Here is a 19,215-nt window from a genome sequence, read left to right on the forward strand (position 1 = left end):
TTATGCATTTGATTTCTGGTGATACCAAATCAAGACACATCTCTTCTTAAGATCTCAATCACAGCACACACAATACTACCTTTACCTTTTTTAAAAAATTTTCTACTCCTTAATTTTTGTCTCTTGTCTGATTTTCACCAGAAAAAAAACTTTGTAATTTTTCAAGAAATTCTGATTATCATTTAGTCTTCTCGAAATGTATATACTTGTTTTTCATCCTGTATTTCCTAACTCAATTAGTGACATTACCATTTACCCAGACAAAGCAATCCAGCTTAGAGGTAACCACCCCTTGCTTTTCACACATGAAGTTCATTTACCTATTCACATGATGTCCCATCATTTCATTTTTATTAACATCTCATAAATCTTGACCTTTCCCTTCACCTCCACTGTCATGTCTGTAGATTTTTCCACTTGTCATGGGGCTGATTCCTGCCTATATATATTTGTTTGTTTAATGTGGCCACACTGTGTCTTTAAAAAGATCAGAATTGGATTTCAGTTTTAATCCAGTGCTGCATTTTCATTTTCAGTTTTGATTTTTTAAAATAACATGCTCTTCGTATAGAAACTGAGTCATTTGTATGCAGGCCTGCCATGTTCTTTTGTGTCTTAATGTGGTTACCTTGTTCATACTACAAGAAATGCCCTTTCTCATTGCTCTAGTTTATGAAATCCCAATTTTCCAGGGCCCAACTTTTACATTATGCCCTTGGTGACCCATTCTATTCAAGATTTGCTCTGGCCTTTGCCCTTCTGTGGTAATTTCTGGATAATTTTCTATAACATATGTCAAATCATATTATTACTTTGTATCTGCCAATAGAAGATAAATTCCTCTCTTAATTATGTTTGCATTTCCAACACCCATTACTGTGTCTCACATCTAGTAGGTACTTAATAAAGTTTATAATATAGAGAATGAGTATATAACACAAGGTAGTTATATTTTTCCTATACTTAACTTCTAAAAAGATCAAAATAAAATTTAGTGTCCCAATGTAGCAACTTATTATATATAACCAATATTTTTATTATTCAATCAGTAATTATAGTTTCACTATAAGTTATTATATTACAGGTCATTTTATGAAGAGTAACAGCCATTGTGAACATAAATTTAAAGAAAGCAGTTTACATACTGCAAAGTTGACCGAAAGAATGGAAGGGCAGATCCAGGGTCGGGTTTAGCAAGTTAATTTCAACCTGCCAGGCTGACTGCCTCACCAAATCTACTTCTTCTTATTGATTTGACTCTAATATTATAAATTACAGTAAAATGGTAGACAGAATTTTGTGAGTTATTCATCTATGACATTACTTGAAGAAAGAACATTGCCTAAGATAAAATTAAAAAAAAAAAACTTAATGATAAGAAAGATAAGCACCTCTTATAAAAAAACACACAACTCAATTATGCATATGTAAAATGGTCATATGGCCTTCCTTTTAATTTTATTATCAACTGTCATAAAATACTTTGTGAATTTCTTCCTAATGCATGCCATAATACACAACTTAGTATACAATATATGCAAGAGTCATGATGGTTATAGTTTTATATAATTCCATCAGAAAACAACAACAAATAGGTGAGCATTTAAAAATAGGCTTTTAATTATTTTCATACTCATTTTGGTGAAAATTAGTTTGACCTTTTCTTTTAGATATAAGATAGTAATTGTTGTTACCTATACTCATTAAGCTAAAATGTCTTTGATTATCAACTGGATTTAATCATACCCATTGAGTTTGGATTCTAATAACATAAATTTTTCTAAAATATATCTTCGACTCCATAATTTTTTAAAGTCCTATAGTACAAAACTGTAAGATTTGCAGGAAGACTTTTTTCGACTGCTCTAACATTTTGAGTAGAAAATTCATTAGTAATCAAATACATTATCACATTTTGTTATTTTAAAATACTAATAATTTATAGAGGTAATTTTTGCTCAAGTGTAATCAGTGAAGAAACCACTCTTTTTCATAAAAAATGTTCTTAGTTAACAATTATACCTGTTAGGATGCACATAATGACATTTAGATTAGTTTTAGATTAGTATAATATTTTGAAAAAAAAGAATAATTCTAGATAATTTTCTCAGTTATATTGGTAGGTATAGAGCTATGATTACTTTCTAAAAATGTTTATAGTGTGGAATTTATGGAGGTAGAAGGTCTTATAATAGGCTCTTAGATTATCTGCTGGTTTTCATGCCCTTTCTCTCCCTTATATCCTTTCCAATATCAGATTTTTTGTTCTGAAAAGACTTTACCCTACCATTCCCATACTCATAAATTTTTTACATCACATTTCATCTCATGGCCATTTTTTTTCTTGTGTCATTCTCCTCATTAGCCTATCACCATCATTGGCGACATGTGTTGTTATTTTCAACGTTGTAATAATTATCTTTATTCCCTATGATTAAAAAAAATTTTTAATTTGTAACTTTTCTTGAAGTCTTTCTAGCCCTATTAATGCAAAACAAATGCAGATGTCTCTTTCTGTTTCTATAGTACTTTATACAAACTGTACACACATATCGAATAATTAATTGTTAATAATTATTTATTGTTTAGGTGTTCATTTGATTTTATGCAAAACAATAAATGCAATGGCTATACTTGATTATCATTTTTATTAACATTTAGCATATTGCCTCTACAAAGTAAGTGCTTACTAAATGTTGTATTAGGGATCTGAATTAAATGTAACATTAACAGGATTAACTACTTAATCACTGTAACTTTCACTACAAATGCAAATTGACTTCTCTCTCCCCTTCTTGCCCACAACAAAATTAATGTGGCTTAAAACTGTGAATCAAATATTCTTTTTCAATACCAGTTAATATTTCATATTATTTAATCAATTTTAGATACTTATATTAAACTTTATTAGGTAGAATTTAAATTTTTGCTAGATAAATTGTTATAGATCATTCCCTATGCATAAAACAACTTTATATATACTGCTTATAAAACTTAACAAAGATAAAAGATATTTATAATTCTATAGAATTTAAATGTAGACATATGCATTAATTATGATTTAAATATTCATAAAGAAGACAATTTTAAGTTATCTCTCAGTGAGGAAAAACTCATATTGAATAAAGATTTGGAATTAGAGAGCTCCAAGTACTGTCCTCTGAGTTTCTATCTCACTCTAGAAACACATTTGATTCAAAAGTCAAGCTGCTATCTGAATGGTTGTTTTTCATAAGTTTAATGCTTTGAGCATAAGATTATAAGAAGTATCTGTACTTCTCTGGTATTCGCTTTTATTAAATGGGTATTAGAATTAAGGAAATTAACTGTTTTCCAAATAAAGTACTATTAAGCATAAACTCTATGACTAATACACTTAATATTTAATACTTATTCCATAAAATATCTAAAATATCAATGTGATTATCATTGGAAAATATATTAGTAGAGTATAAATATGTAAATTTTCAAGATGCACAGCTTGCAAATGTGCATAAATTAAATTAGAAAAGATAACACTGTGCCTATCTCAAACAAAAAATATGTTTCAAAGCAAAAAGTCTTCTTGTTAAGTGTTTCTGTAGAAGTAAGTAAAGAAAATTAGAAAAGATTTTAAAAGGTCAAATGTGTTTCATAAAGTCTAAAAATGCATTTACAAGTATAATGTGAGTAAATGGGCTATGTATTCATGATCAATAAGATGGCAGACCATAAAATTCTGATTTATTTTATTTACATGTATAAATGTAATAATACACACATTTAGTCAACACAATTATTGCACATTGAATATAATAATTTGACTGTTATACTTAGGTTAGATATGAGTTAGGACATTTCTTTTGTAAATTTAAGGTACAAATAAAGATGCTTGTTTAAGACCAACACACACATACATCACACACACACACACACACACACACACACACTGCATCCCTCATACATTTTTAAAACAAACATTTAGGTAGTTGTTCCAGGGCCACCACCTGTGGGGATCTGTCCTGCAGACCCTAGCTCAGCAACAGATGAATAAAGTATACCAACACACAGATATTATGCTTTGCCAATTCAGCTGAGGGTCCATGTGGCTTATTACTAACTCCCTGGAGAGTTCTATAAACAGTTGTAACTGCTGGCCTCCATCAACCAGAGAGACTTGCATTTATTTAGTAAAGTTTAATTGACAAAGCCTTGAGTCAACACCACTAGGGTGAAGATTAAAGCACAGGTTCCCATGCCCAAAGCAAACACCATTATTGGAGAGCCATCCAGCTCAAAGGGTTTTTAAGACCACATGAGTAAACCGATAAACTCTTGTACATATCTTAGCTATTTGCTTTACTTTTTAACAAAATGTAAAGGGGATTTAGGCTGCTTTCAGCTGAAACTGTTACTGAAACTATGAAAAAAGTCCTTAAACCTTACAAAAGGGTTTCTCTACTATTTTTCCCTTAATATTTTTGCCGCCACCCTGAGTGGCAAATATTTTATTCATAGCAGGAATAAAAAAGGCCCTTTGTTTTCTTTCTAAATTTACTTATAATTAACTCAATTTTCTATGTTATTTTGTAAATAAATATAGAGCCTGATTCAAAGTCTCTGCTTTTAGGGGAAACTAAATGATTTAAAATGCTGTTTGAGAAGACCTAAATAATATTAAAATTAAGCAAATTTTTTTTATTTCTCAGCTCTCAGCTTTCAGGATCATCTTCCCAGGAGAACTGATACAGTCTAATCTCCATGAGGAGAAAACAGAACTTAAACTCTCAATTAATGCATCACTGCTTTTCTCCTCAATTATCATAAAATGCAATTAAATACATTTTTACATATCAATTATTGGAAGTCACTTATCAAGTATTACTTTTATATAAAATAGCCTAAAATAATAAAATGATACCATAACCTGAAGTTATATAATTAGGAGTTAATTGGAGTACTGAATTGAATCATCTTCTGCTAACTTTAAAGTTAACAAACTTCTTCCAAAAGGGAAGAAACAAAACAAAAAATTCATTTCCATTAACGTAAACAGTTTATAGTAAAGCTGACACTTTTAGTAAAGCAATGCATTAGATCTATATCAACATGTTCTTCCTGAAGACAGGTATAATATTGATGAATTTTGGCATATTTGTTGATGTCTTCAAGGGCTAGAATGTTTGACTTAGATGAAAGCTGTTCTCAACTTTAACAATTAAATTCATGCACATTTTTTAATATAGCAATTTTTTTCCAGATAATGATAACTATTTACAAGGACCTGCTACACTACATGAAACACAGAGTTTTCAAAGTCATGATTCACTCTCACCATTGTTAATCAATTCAGATAGAGAACAATTATTTTGTTTGTTACAAGTGAATTAAAGAATAGCATATTTACCAAAGCTGACAGTTATTTGTTAAGGGAAACACATTTCCCTGGTAACTGAGATAACCTGTAGTAATTAAAAGATAAATTGGTATATATATTGAATTGTAAAGAAATCTATACCTCACTTAGTATTTAATCACAACTTGCTAAAAGCAACCCAACTGCTCCATGTATTTTCAGATTTACATAAAATTACATAATAAATAACATTTTAACATTTATTAGCTTTTAATTTTTGATGATTTTATTTTCACACTAAATAATTATTCTGCACAAAACTGGCTTAATTTCTAGTAAAAATAACTTACAGATTCAATTTTCCATTATTAGAAAATGCTATATTGGAAAATATGGTAGTATCAACTGCAAATTCTGGTAGTATCAACTGCAAATTTCAAATACTTTATCATATTTAAGTAGATGGGACTTTCTGTCTGACAAAATGTATAATTTCTCTTTGGAGTTCTGTAACCCTTGAAGGAATAGTCAAGGTGACATTCTTGGCTACTCAAGGGATAAACAATATGGCAATTTTATAATATAAAATCTTATTTAGAAGTAACCATGTTAAAGAGTTTTTTTCTATTTTCCAGTGAATAGGCTCACTATGAAAAAGGAAGCACCAGCCTAAATCACACACGGTTGAACAAGAATACAGGATGGGTATAAAGAAACTGTAAAGAGACAAAAGAAATAAACAAAAATGTAAGAAAAATTGTGTTTCATGTTTAATAATGTAAATGAATGTTATCTAGCTTGTGGCAAGTGTGACACATATTACTTGATGATTGCGTAGATAGAATGATGTACCTCACTATTTATATCTGTGACTCACTTTATCCTGCAATGTTGATACTCTGAGGATTATTTTCAGGAACACAGCTTTATACTATGAACATTCCTCATCATGTTCTGAAAATTTACAAACATTGCTATTTTGAAATAATACTATCAATAATAAACAATTAGGAAAAAAAGTGTTAAAAATCTTTGATAAGAAAATGATAAATATCTCCTTTTTTCTCCTCATGTTAGAATTTTCAAGTTCTTTATACTTTATTTTGAAGACAGATATACTTGAAATATACAACAGAAGAAATCTGAAAATCAAATTTTTCCATTAGGAAATAATTAATTTTCTAATTTATATATTACTTCTTTCCTGGCAACTATAAACTTCTGTTAAAAATTTTATTCATCAGGTGAGTAGATCCAAGATGGCCGATTAGGAGCAGCTCAGGATTGCAGTTCCAGTGAAAGCGCAGAGGGTGAGTGGATGCCGCATTTCCAGACGGATTTGTATTGCCCACAGACCAGGAGATTCCCAGGCAGAGGATCCCCACGGGTCACCAGCACAGCTGTTTTGGCCAGCACAGCTGTTTTGCCGGCGCCCCGGGGCGGCGGTGCAGCAGTTCCCAGTGCAGAGTAAACGGGACTGAGTCGCCACTTAGCCAACAAGGGGAGCTGAAACAGGGAGCCAGGCCAGGAGATTCCTGGGCAAAAAAGTGCCACGAATCTCAGAGCCGCGGTTTCAGCTGGTGCAGTGGGTCGCCGCATGGGAAATCACACGGAACCCAGCGCCTGTTTCAATAGGCGACCAAGACACCTGGGAAAGAGCCGACCATTCAACTAAAAAACAAAAGGCTCTGAGGCAGGGAGCCAGGTCATCAGGCACGGCTGGTCCCATCCCCCACAAAAACAAAAAAACAGCAATTGGAAACGCTCTGGGTTGAGAGTTTCACAGCAAGCACAGCTGAACCCAGGACAATCCAGCTCTGTGGGGGAGGGGTCTCCGTCATTGCTGAGGCACTCCATGACTACGGAGGCAGCCCGCCCTTGCTGAGGCAGCCTGCCATTGCCGAGGCAACCCGTCATTACAGAGAGAGTCATCATTACAAAGGCGGGACACCATTGCCGAGGCAGTTCTAACTACACGCATATAAACAGGACTGCAGGGAAGTTCACATGGCAGCTGGGCAGAGCCCACAGCAGCTCAGCAAAGCCTCTGCAGGCAGAGAGTGACTACGCTGCCTCCTTGTGGGCAGGGCAGCTCTGAAGGAAAAAAAAAAAAGAAAAGTCAGCAGCACAGCAGAAACTCATAAAGCCCTAACTCCCTGGGACAGAACACCTGGGGAAAAAAAGGGATTTATGAGTTCTGCTGTTGCAGACTTAAACTTACCAGCCCAGCAACTCTGAATGAACAACGGAGCTCACAGCTCAGCACTTGAGCTATTAAAAAGGACAGACTGTTTCCTCAAGCAGTTACCTGACCCCGATATATCCAAAGAGTCACCTCATAAAGGAGAGCTCAGACTGACATTTGGCAGGTATCCTTCTGGGACAAAGTAGAAGAAGAAACTGGTTGCAACCTTTACTGTTTGGCAGCTGCTGAAAGTGATCCCCAGGCAAGCAGAACCTGGAGTGGACCTCAACAGTCCTACAGCAGAGAGGCAAGACAGTTAAAAGGAAAACTAAGAAACAGAAATAACTTCATCATCAACAAACAGGACATCCACTCAGAGACACATTCAGAAAGTCAGCAACTACAAAGTCGACAGGTGGATAAATCCACAAAGATGGGAAGAAACCAGCACAAAAAGGATGAAAACACCCGAAACCAGAACACCTCTCCTCCTACAAGGGACCACAACTCCTCACCAGCAAGGGAACAAGACTGGATGGAGAATGAGTATGATGAAATGACAGAATCAGGCTTCAGAAGATGGGTAATAAGAAACCTCCGTGAGCTAAAAGAACATGTTCTAACCCAATGCAAAGAAACTAAGAACCTTGAAAAAAGATTTGATGAAATGCTAATGAGAATGGACAACTTAGAGAGGAATACGAGTGAATTGATGGAGCTGAAAAACACAACACGAGAACTTCATGAAGCATGCACAAGTTCCAACAGCCGAATTGACCAAGCAGAAGAAAGGATATCAGAGGTCAAAGATCAACTCAATGAAATAAAACGAGAAGGCAAGATTAGAGAAAACAGGATAAAAAGGAATGAACAAAGTCAACAAGAAATATGACACTACATGAAAAGACCTAATCTGTGTTTAATAGATGTACCTGAATGTGATGAAGAGAACGAATCCAAGCTAGAAAATACTCTTCAAGATATTATCCAGGGAAACTTCCCCAACCTAGCAAGGCAGGCCAATATTCAAGTCCAGGAAATACAGAGAACACCACAAAGATATTCCTCAAGAAGAGCAACCCCAAGGCACATAATCATCAGATTCACCAGGGTTGAAATGAAGGAGAAAATGCTAAGGGCAGCCAGAGAGAAAGGTCGGGTTACCCACAAAGGGAAGCCCATCAGACTCACAGCAGATCTCTCAGCAGAAACCCTACAAGCCAGAAGAGAGTGGGGGCCAATATTCAACATCCTTAAAGAAAAGAACTTTCAACCCAGAATTTCATATCCAGCCAAACTAAGCTTCATAAGTGAAGGAAAAATAAAATCCTTTCTGAACAAGCAAGTACTACAAGAACTCCTGAAAGAGGCACTACACATAGAAAAGAACAACCAGTACCAGCCACTCCAAAAACATACCAAATGGTAAAGAGTATCAACACAATGAAGAATCTGCATCAACTAACGGGCAAAACAGCCGGCTAGCATCAAAATGGCAGTATCAAATTCACACATAACAATATTAACCCTAAACGTAAATGGATTAAATGCTCCAATCAAAAGACACAGACCGGCAAATTGGATAAAAAGCCAAAACCCATCAGTGTGCTGTATCCAGGAAACCCATCTCACATGCAAAGATACACAAAGGCTCAAAATAAAGGGATGGAGGAAGATTTACCAAGCAACTGGAGAGCAAAAAAAAAGAAGGATAAAATAGACTTTAAAGCAACAAAGATCAAAAGAGACAAAGAAGAACACTACATAATGGTAAAAGGATCAATGCAATGAGAAGAGCTAACGATCCTAAAAATATATGCACTTAATACAGGAGCACCCAGATACATAAAGCAAGTTCTTAATGACTTACAAAGAGACTTAGACACCCACACAATAATAGTGGGAGACTTTAACACCCCACTGTCAATATTAGACAGATCAACGAGACAGAAAATTAGCAAGTATATCCAGGACTTGAACTCAGACCTGGACCAAGCAAACCTAATAGACATTTACAGAACTCTCCAGCCCAAATCCACAGACTATACATTCTTCTAAGCACCACATCACACCTACTCTAAAATTGACCACATAATTGGAAGTAAATCACTCCTCAGCAAATGCAAAAGAATGGAAACCATAACAAACAGTCTCTCAGACCACAGTGCAATCAAGTTAGAACTCAGAATTCAGGAACCAACCCACAACGCACAGCTTCATGGAAAATGAACAACTTTCTCTTGAATGTTGACTGGATAAACAATGAAATGAAGGCAGAAATAAAGATGTTCTTCGAAACCAACAAGAACGAAGACACCACATACCAGAATCTCTGGGACACATTTAAAGCAGTCTCCAGAGGAAAATATATAGCAATAAGTACCCACATGAGAAGCAAGGAGAGATCTAAAATTGACACCCTATTGTCAAAATTGAAAAAGCTAGAGGAGCAAGACCAAAAAAACTCAAAAGCTAGCAGAAGACAAGAAGTAACTAAGATCAGAGCAGAACTGAAGGAGATAGAGACACGAAAAACACTTCAAAAAATCAATAAATCCAGGAGCTGGTTTTTTGAAAAGATCAACAAAATAGACAGACCACTAGTCACATTAATAAAAAAGAAAAGAGAAAATAACCAAATAGATGCAATAAAAAATGACAAAGGGGATATCACCACAGATTCCACAGAAATTCAAACCATCATCAGAGGTTATTACAAACAACTGTATGCACATAAACTAGAAAACCTGGAAGAAATGGATAAATTCCTGGACAGTTGCCTCCTCCCAAGCCTAAACCAGGAAGAAGACGAAACCCTGAATAGACCAATAACAAGGTCTGAAGTCGAGGCAGCAATTAAGAGCCTACCACCCAAAAAAATCCCAGGTCCATATGGGTTCACAGCCGAATTCTACCAGACATACAAAGAGGAGCTGGTACCATTCCTTCTGAAACTATTCCAAACAATCCAAAAGGAAGGAATCCTTCCCAAATCATTATATGAGACCAACATCATCCTGATACCAAAACCCGGCTGAGACTCAACAAGAAAAGAAAACTACAGGCCAATATCCATGATGAACATAGATGCAAAAATCTTCAATAAAATACTGGCAAGTCGATTGCAACAGCACATCAAAAAGCTTATCCACCATGATCAAGTAGGATTCATCCCGGGGATGCAAGGCTGGTTCAACATACGCAAGTCTATAAACGTAATTCACCACATAAACAGAACCAAAGACAAAAATCACATGATTATCTCAATTGATGCAGAGAAGGCCTTCGACAAAATTCAACAGCCCTTTATGCTAAAAACCCTCAATAAACTAGGTATTGATGGAATGTATCTCAAAATAATAAAAGCTATTTATGACAAACTGACAGCCAATATCATTCTGAATGGGCAAAAACTGGAAGCATTCCCTTTGAAATCTGGCACTAGACAAGGATGCCCTCTCTCACCACTCCTATTCAATATAGTACTGGAAGTTCTAGCCAGAACAATCAGGCAAGAAAAAGAAATAAAGGGTATTCAATTAGGAAAGGAGGAAGGCAAATTGTCTCTATTTGCAGACGACATGATTATATATCTAGAAGACCCCATCGTCTCAGCCCAAAATCTCCTGAAACTGACAAGCAACTTCAGCAAAGTCTCAGAATACAAAATCAATGTGCAAAAATCACAAGCATTCCTATACACCAATAATAGACTTAAAGAGAGCCAAATCAAGAACTGCCATTCACAATTGCTACAAAGAGAATAAAATACCTAGGAATATAACTAACAAGGAACGTAAAGGACCTCTTCAAGGAGAACTACAAACCACTGCTCAACAAAATAAGAGAGGACACAAACAGATGGAGAAACATTCTATGTTCATGGTTAGGAAGAATGAATATCGTGAAAATGGCCATACTGCCCAAAGTAATATATAGATTCAACACTATCCCCATCAAGCTACCAATGACCTTCTTCACAAAACTGGAAAAAAACACCTTAAACTTCATATGGAACCAAAAGAGAGCCCGCATAGCCAAGTCAATTCTAAGCAAAAAGAACAAAGCGGGAGGCATCACACTACCGGACTTCAAACTATACTACAAGGCTACAGTAATCAAAACAGCATGGTACTGGTACCAAAACAGAGATATACACCAATGGAACAGAACAGAGGCCTTGGAGGCAACACAACATATCTACAACCATCCAATCTTTGACAAACCTGACAAAAACAAGCAATGGGGAAAAGACTCCCTGTTTAATAAGTAGTGTTGGGAAAACTGGCTAGCCGTATGCAGAAAGCAGAAACTGGACCCCTTCCTGACACCTTACACTAAAATTAACTCCAGATGGATTAAAGACTTGAACATAAGACCTAACACCATAAAAACCCTAGAAGAAAACCTAGGCAAAACCATTCAGGACATAGGCATAGGCAAGGACTTCATGACCAAAACACCAAAAGCATTGGCAACAAAAGCCAAAATAGACAAATGGGACCTATCAAACTCCACAGCTTCTGCATGGCAAAAGAAACAGTCATTAGAGTGAATCGGCAACCAACAGAATGGGAAAAAATTTTTGCAGCTTACCCATCTGACAAAGGGCTGATATCCAGAATTTACAACGAACTAAAACAGATTTACAAGAAAAAAACAAACAAACCCATTCAAAAGTGTTCAAAGGATATGAACAGATACTTTACAAAAGAAGACATAGAAGAGGCCAACAAACATGAAAAAATGCTCATCATCACTGGTTATTAGAGAAATGCAAATCAAAACTACATTGATATACCACTTCACGCCAGTTAGAATGGTGATCATTAAAAAATCTGGAGACAACAGATGCTGGAGAGGATATGGAGAAATAGGAACACTTTTACACTGTTGGTGGGAGTGTAAATTAGCTCAACCATTGTGGAAGACAGTGTGGCGATTCCTCAGGGACCTAGAAATAGAAATTCCATTTGACCCAGCAATCCCATTACTGGGTATATAGCCAAAGGATTATAAATCGTTCTACTATAAGGACACATGCACACGAATGTTCATTGCAGCACTGTTAACAATAGCAAAGACCTGGATCCAACCCAAATGCCCATCAATGATAGACTGGACAGGGAAAATGTGGCACATATACACCATGGAATATTATGCAGCCATCAAAAACAATGAGTTAGTGTCCTTTGTAGGGACATGGATGAACCTAGAAACCATCATTCTCAGCAAACTGACACAAGAACACAAAATCAAACACCGCATGTTCTCACTCATAGACGGGTGTTGAACAATGAGAACACATGGACACAGGGAGGGGAGCACTATACACTAGGGTCTGTTGGGGGAAAATAGGGGAGGGACAGCGGGGGTGGGGAGCTGGGGAGAGATAGCAAGGGGAAAAATGCCAGATATAGGTGAAGGGGAGGAAGGCAGCAAATCACACTGCCACATATGCAGCTATGCAACAATCTTGCATGTTCTTCACATGTACTCCGAAACCTAAAATGCAATAAAAAAAAAAAATTTATTCATCAGAAGCTAAACCAGATAAACATAGTAACATAAATATAGAAATTCAGGGAATGGTTTTAAAGGGGAAAATTAAATTTGATCACAGGAAGTATAAAATATTAATAAGTATTAAGCTGTTTTAATTTAGAAATTTAAAGCAAATTAATTTATTCTAATCTTTATTTCTCAAGAAAAATATAAATGTAATTAAAAAATTAGTCTTCTCAATAATTGATGTTATGTAAGAGGATGTATTTCTCCTGAGCAGACAATATATACTGAACACTTACTCATTGCCAGATGCTGTATTATGATTTTTTTATGCTTACTTAGTTCTTATAAGTACTCTTTAAGATAGGTAATGCTTTATCCAACATTGATGTTTGAAGTAATTAGTCCATATTAAGTAATTAGTCCAAGTCTCCCAGGAGTAAGAAAGTGGTGGAGTCAGCATGTGACCTCAGGCAATACTGCTCAGATTTCCTGCCCAGTAAACACTGAACTAGATTTTTTGGTAAACTAAATGTCTCTGTGGTAACAACAAGAGTATAATCTTTTGAAGACAATTCCAATGGTGAACACTTGCAGAAGTTTTTAAAATTGTTCTTTATCCAAGTTTAAAATTCCTGTTTGTAGACATAAAGTATAATTTAAACTCTTTTGTTCTCCTGGCTTTTTATTGCATTGTCATTAAAACCCTGCAAAATTTTCTATAGTAGCCTGGTACACTTAGCTAACTGCCTTTGTGAATAAATTCTGAAAAACCACATGACTTTTTATGCCTCATTTATTTAAAAAGAGATATTTATTGAAATACTGGGAATCAGACATCCTGAATGTCGACTGGATAAACAATGAAAGCAGAAATAAAGATGTTCTTTGAAACCAATGAGAACAAAGATACAACATACCAGAATTTCTGGGATACATTTAAAGCAATGTTTAGAGGGAAATGTATAGTAATAAATGCCCAATGAGAAGTAAGGAGACATCTAAACATAAGACTTAAACATATGACCTAAAACAATAGGAACCCTAGAAGAAAACCTAGGCAAAACCATTCAGGACATAGGCATAGGCAGGGACTTCATGACTAAAACACCAAAAGCATTGGCAATAGAAGCCAAAATAGACAAATGGGATCTAATTAAACTTAAGAGCTTCTGAACAGCAAAAGAAACAATCATTAGAGTGAACCGGCAACCAACAGAATGGGAAAAAATTTTTGCAGCTTACCCATCTGACAAAGGGCTAATATCCATAATCTGCAAAGAACTAAAAAAGATTTCCAAGAAAAAAACAAACAAACCCATTCGAAAGTGTTCAAAGGATATGAACAGACACTCTTCAAATGAAGACATATATGAGGCCAACAAACATAAAAAATGCTTATCATCACTGGTCATTAGAGAAACACAAATCAAAACCACATTGAGATATCATCTCACCCCAGTTAGAATGGCGATCATTAAAAAATCTGGAGACAACAGATGCTGGAGAGGATGTGGAGAAATAGAAACACTTTCACACTGTTGGCAGGAGTGTAAATTAGTTCAACTATTGTGAAAGACAGTGTGGCGATTACTCAAGGACCTAGAATTAGAAATTCCATTTGACCCAGCAATCCCATTACTGGGTATATATCCAAAGGATTATAAATAATTCTATTATAAAGACACATACACTCGTATGTTCATTGCAGCACTGTTTATAATAGCAATGACCTGCAACCAACCCAAATGCCCATCAGTGATAGACTGGACAAGGAAAATGTAGCACATATATACTCTGGAATACTGTGCAGCCATAAAAAGTGATGAGTTCATGTTCTTTGTAGGGACATGAATGAATCTGGAAACCATCATTCTCAGCAAACTGACGTAAGAACAGAAAATCAAACACTGCATGTTCTCACTCATAGGTGGGTGTTGAACAATGAGAACACATGGACACAGGGAGGGGAGCATCACACACTGGGATCTGTTGAGGGGGGGATTAGGGGAAGGATAGCAGGGGTGGGGAGTTTGGGGAGGAATAACATGGGGAGAAATGCCAGATATAGGTGACGGGAGGTATGGAGGCAGCAAACCACATTGCCACGTACATACCTATGCAACAATCCTGCATGATCTGCACATGTACCCCAGAACCTAAAGCGCAATAAAAAAAAAATTCAGCTATTCAGGAGGCTGAGGCAGGAGAATTGCCTGAACCCAGGAGGCAGAGGTTGCAGTGAGCCGAGATCGCGCCATTGCACTCCAGCCTGGGTAACAAGAGCGAAACTCCGTCTCAAAAAAAAAAAAAAAAAAAAAAAATTAACTCAAAACATGGAACCTATTATGTGCCTGGAATTGTTCTAAGTAATTTGAATGTAAATTACTTTTAGTCCTGACAGGAAAAGATAGATTGATGATAAGGACAATGAGACTGAGAGACAAAGTAGTTTTGTCAAACTGAGAATTCGACTAAAAAAGTTACAGCTAGAATGCAAACTCAGTTATATCTGATTTCAAACATCGAGCTTTCCTCACCACTCTATGCTGTCTACTCAGGATCAGACTTTGTGATGCCAGAAAGTGCTAGTTAAAATCAGATATGTATGACAATTACATGAAAATTCACAGCAGTGATCCAAAAATTGAATGTCTCCATTGATTTCAAAAAGTAAAATGACATTATGAAATTCAAATGAATTTTAATTGACAGTGATGATACTCTAAATGTCATATGACTTTCCAGAGAAGAAAAGGAGAAAGGGATATACAAAAGATATGATTTTACTACTTTCAAATAGTAACAAACGTTTTATTTTCATAATCAAATATGATTATATGGTTTTACATTCAGCTATTAAATAAGTTTATATATGAAAACATAAAATATAAAATATAATTTTTTTCTCCTGGAGTGAATTTTTTTCAGATTTATTAATATTGCCATAACCAACTTGGCTGTAATTCAGGAAAGTAAAGACAAAAGAAAAGTATTTCATCATATGATTATACTATTAAAATAACAAATACTATTAGAATAAAGAAAACTTATTGTGATTTTAACTAATTTATTTTTGTAGATTTTCCCCTTTCTCAAATTTCAATTAGATGAGTAACCTCTCCCTTCCTGTTTTTACTATGTTATTTTTTATTTTGTTTTGTAAAACAATTCCTTTTTTATTTCATTTTGTAAAAAAAATCTTTTTTGCTTTGGGGCAATTTCTGATTCAAGTCTCAAAGTACAAGTTACTGAGTTGACATTAGCCTTTCCTTTCTAGTAAATGTCCTCACCTCTTCAGGAGATTTTATTAGATAAGTCAGAGATTGAAAAATTAGTTGAAAGTGCCTTTGAAGGTCAACAAGGTCCTTAGGAGGAATTTCCTGGTGCTGATGCTGAAGAGGCAATGGAGGGTTCTACTGCTGAAAGTGAGAAGGACTCATATGACTTTCCAGCTGGACCCCATTAAGCTTCAAGTGCTGGTGGGGCAGGCTGATTGCTATGGTTTGGATGTTTGTTCTTTCCAACCTTCACTGTGAAATTTGATCTGTAACATGGCAACATTGACAGATAGGGTATGACGGGAGGTGTTTGGATCATGGGGACATATCCCTCATTAATAGAGTAATGCTCCCCTCCAGGGGTGAGTGAGTTCTTATTCTTTTAGTTCCTGCAAGAACTGATTGTTGAAAAAAAAAAAAAAAAAAAAAAAAAGCTTGACACCTCCCCCACCCACCTCTACTTTTCTTGCCACATGATCTCTTTGCATAGGACAGCTCCCCGTCTGGTTTTTCTTCTGAGTTGGTGCACCCTGTAGCCCTCAACAGATGCAGATTCCTAACTTTGAATTTTCCAGGCACTAGAAAATAAACCTTTTTCCTTTATAAATGACCTAGTCTCAAATATTCTGTCATAGCGACATTAAAAGAACTAAGACAGTGATGCATGTCAAAGGCCAAATCTCAATACTCAAATCTCCTGGATTGCCAGAGTAGCAAGGAGTCTCACAGGTAAGGAGCATAGACAGATAATCTATGACAAGAAGAATATCCTCTAGGTTTTACCACTATATATGAGTCAACAACATTAGCACATCTTGACAAATGCTGTCCAGTGATATGGAGATTAGTGTCATATTTGGAGATAATTTAAGTATAAGAGTAAGTGATACACATCTACATTTGTGGTCTGAGACTCATAGTTCTGCAATAGTCTAAACATGCTAGAAAAAAATTTAGAGAGAATTGCTGATATTCCAGCTAAACATTACTATTATTTTGTAATTATCTTTATTTGGTCTTTAATATGTCATTAAAAATAAGTTATATCTAAGAATGGTTAGAAGTTGAGACATAAACTCTTGTGCAACATATATTATTTGAAGCCTCCTCTACTACAAATAAAAGGAACCATTTGGAATTAACAGATTATATCTCAAATATTAAAAATGTAGGCTAATAAATACATAAGTGACCTAATAGGTGCCAAAGATAATTTAAATACATACAATATGTTTCAGTCTTTAAACTTTGAGAAATTTAACCTTTGAGCTCATTTTAAAACTACTAAAAATCAAGCTAGTTCATCTATGGAATTTGTTTTGCCACTATGTAAAGTCATTTCCATTCAGAAAAGTTTAATTAAAATTCTTTTAGGATATAAAATACAAATGTAGGCAATAAAATGCTCAGATATTTTTATTGAATTAGTATTAAGAAAAAATTATAATGGAAAGTAGGATCATTTTCACACATGTAATATAAATATTTGACAAATTTTCTGAGCATCCTGACCTTATGCTTTTACAGCAAATATGAATAGAATAGCCTCAGACTTGACAATTTCAGTGCTTAAAAAAAGTTAAAACTAAAAATGCAGTGTTGTCACTAGGTTTAAATATTTTTATTTCATTTTGACATTAAAACTGTCTCATGCAGGAAAAGAAGATATGAAAAACCCACCTCTGAATAGATTAATTTCCAATAGTTATTGAAAGTTACTTTCTGAATACACAAGAAACAATAAAATATTTAATTAGAAATTGTGATACTCAAAGTCATTTTCAAAAAGTTTTTAACAAAAGGCAAGAGAAGGTTTAAAAGTGTATATGCAAGTTACACTGACCTACTTGCTCTAAAATGTTGTTTTTTAATTTGTCACATAAATTTTGAAGATTTTCCCAAGAGTAATTTCATTCATTCATTCATTGTGTAAGTCAATGGAAAGCAAAAGTCCTGTGCACACTTATTTTTAGAAATTCAACAATGAACAACACCAAACACTTGCCTTGGGAGTTTACAATTTGGTGTAAGTTTAAGGAGAGTTTTTCTATCCTAAGACAAATGCAATGTACAAGACTCCACAGAGGCTGTGGAAACAGGTAAGAGAAACAATATTCCCATGTCTGGAAATATTGGCTTATCAGGGAATGTTCTCCAGAAGAAATGTCATCTAATGAAAACATGAAATAAAGTATAACTATCTAGGTTGTTGTGCAAAGGCATGCAAGCCTAAAGGTACAGATAAGAGAAAATATGTGCAAAAGGTACAGAGTTAAGAAAAGAAATGACAAACTTCAGGAATTTCAAATACTTCTTCACCCTTTATTGTCTATCTTATGCAATGAGGTTTCTATATTGGACGTAGAGAAAGACAAGAAATGTTGCTTTAGAACCAGAAAATACTGATTTCAGTTCTAAAAACTGACACTTTGTAAGTGATCTTAGGCAAACTGCTTAACTTCTTATACGTATTTTCCTAATGCAAAAATACAAATAAAAATTAATATCATTGCTGAAATGGTAATATAACAGCTAAGAAATATCTTTACTATATGACATGCTAAATAAGTATCAGTTTCTCTTCCAGTACACCAACCCAATAAAACAACTTTAAGAAAAATTATAGTAGCAAGCAGAAATCTTTGGTTTCTTACTTTCAACTCTCAATCAATTCCATCTCTAAAATATAAGTAACTAACTGATCATCTGCCTTCTTCTGTCTCTTTCCTCCACCCAAATCTCTAAACAACAGTGATAGTCTTAAATGTAAATTTTGTTAGTACCCTGTAAGTGTTCTTCAATGACTTTTGCTTTTATTTGATGTTTTAATATGACCTGCAAGACCTTACTGATCTAACTCTGTTACGTTCTATAGCCTCACCTCATTCCTCTTCCTTCCACCTACT

The sequence above is a fragment of the Aotus nancymaae genome, unplaced genomic scaffold (genome assembly GCF_030222135.1).
Source record: "Aotus nancymaae isolate 86718 unplaced genomic scaffold, 86718_ANA_hifiasm-v0.15.2.pri h1tg000014l, whole genome shotgun sequence".
Taxonomy (NCBI): Eukaryota; Metazoa; Chordata; class Mammalia; order Primates; family Aotidae; genus Aotus; species Aotus nancymaae.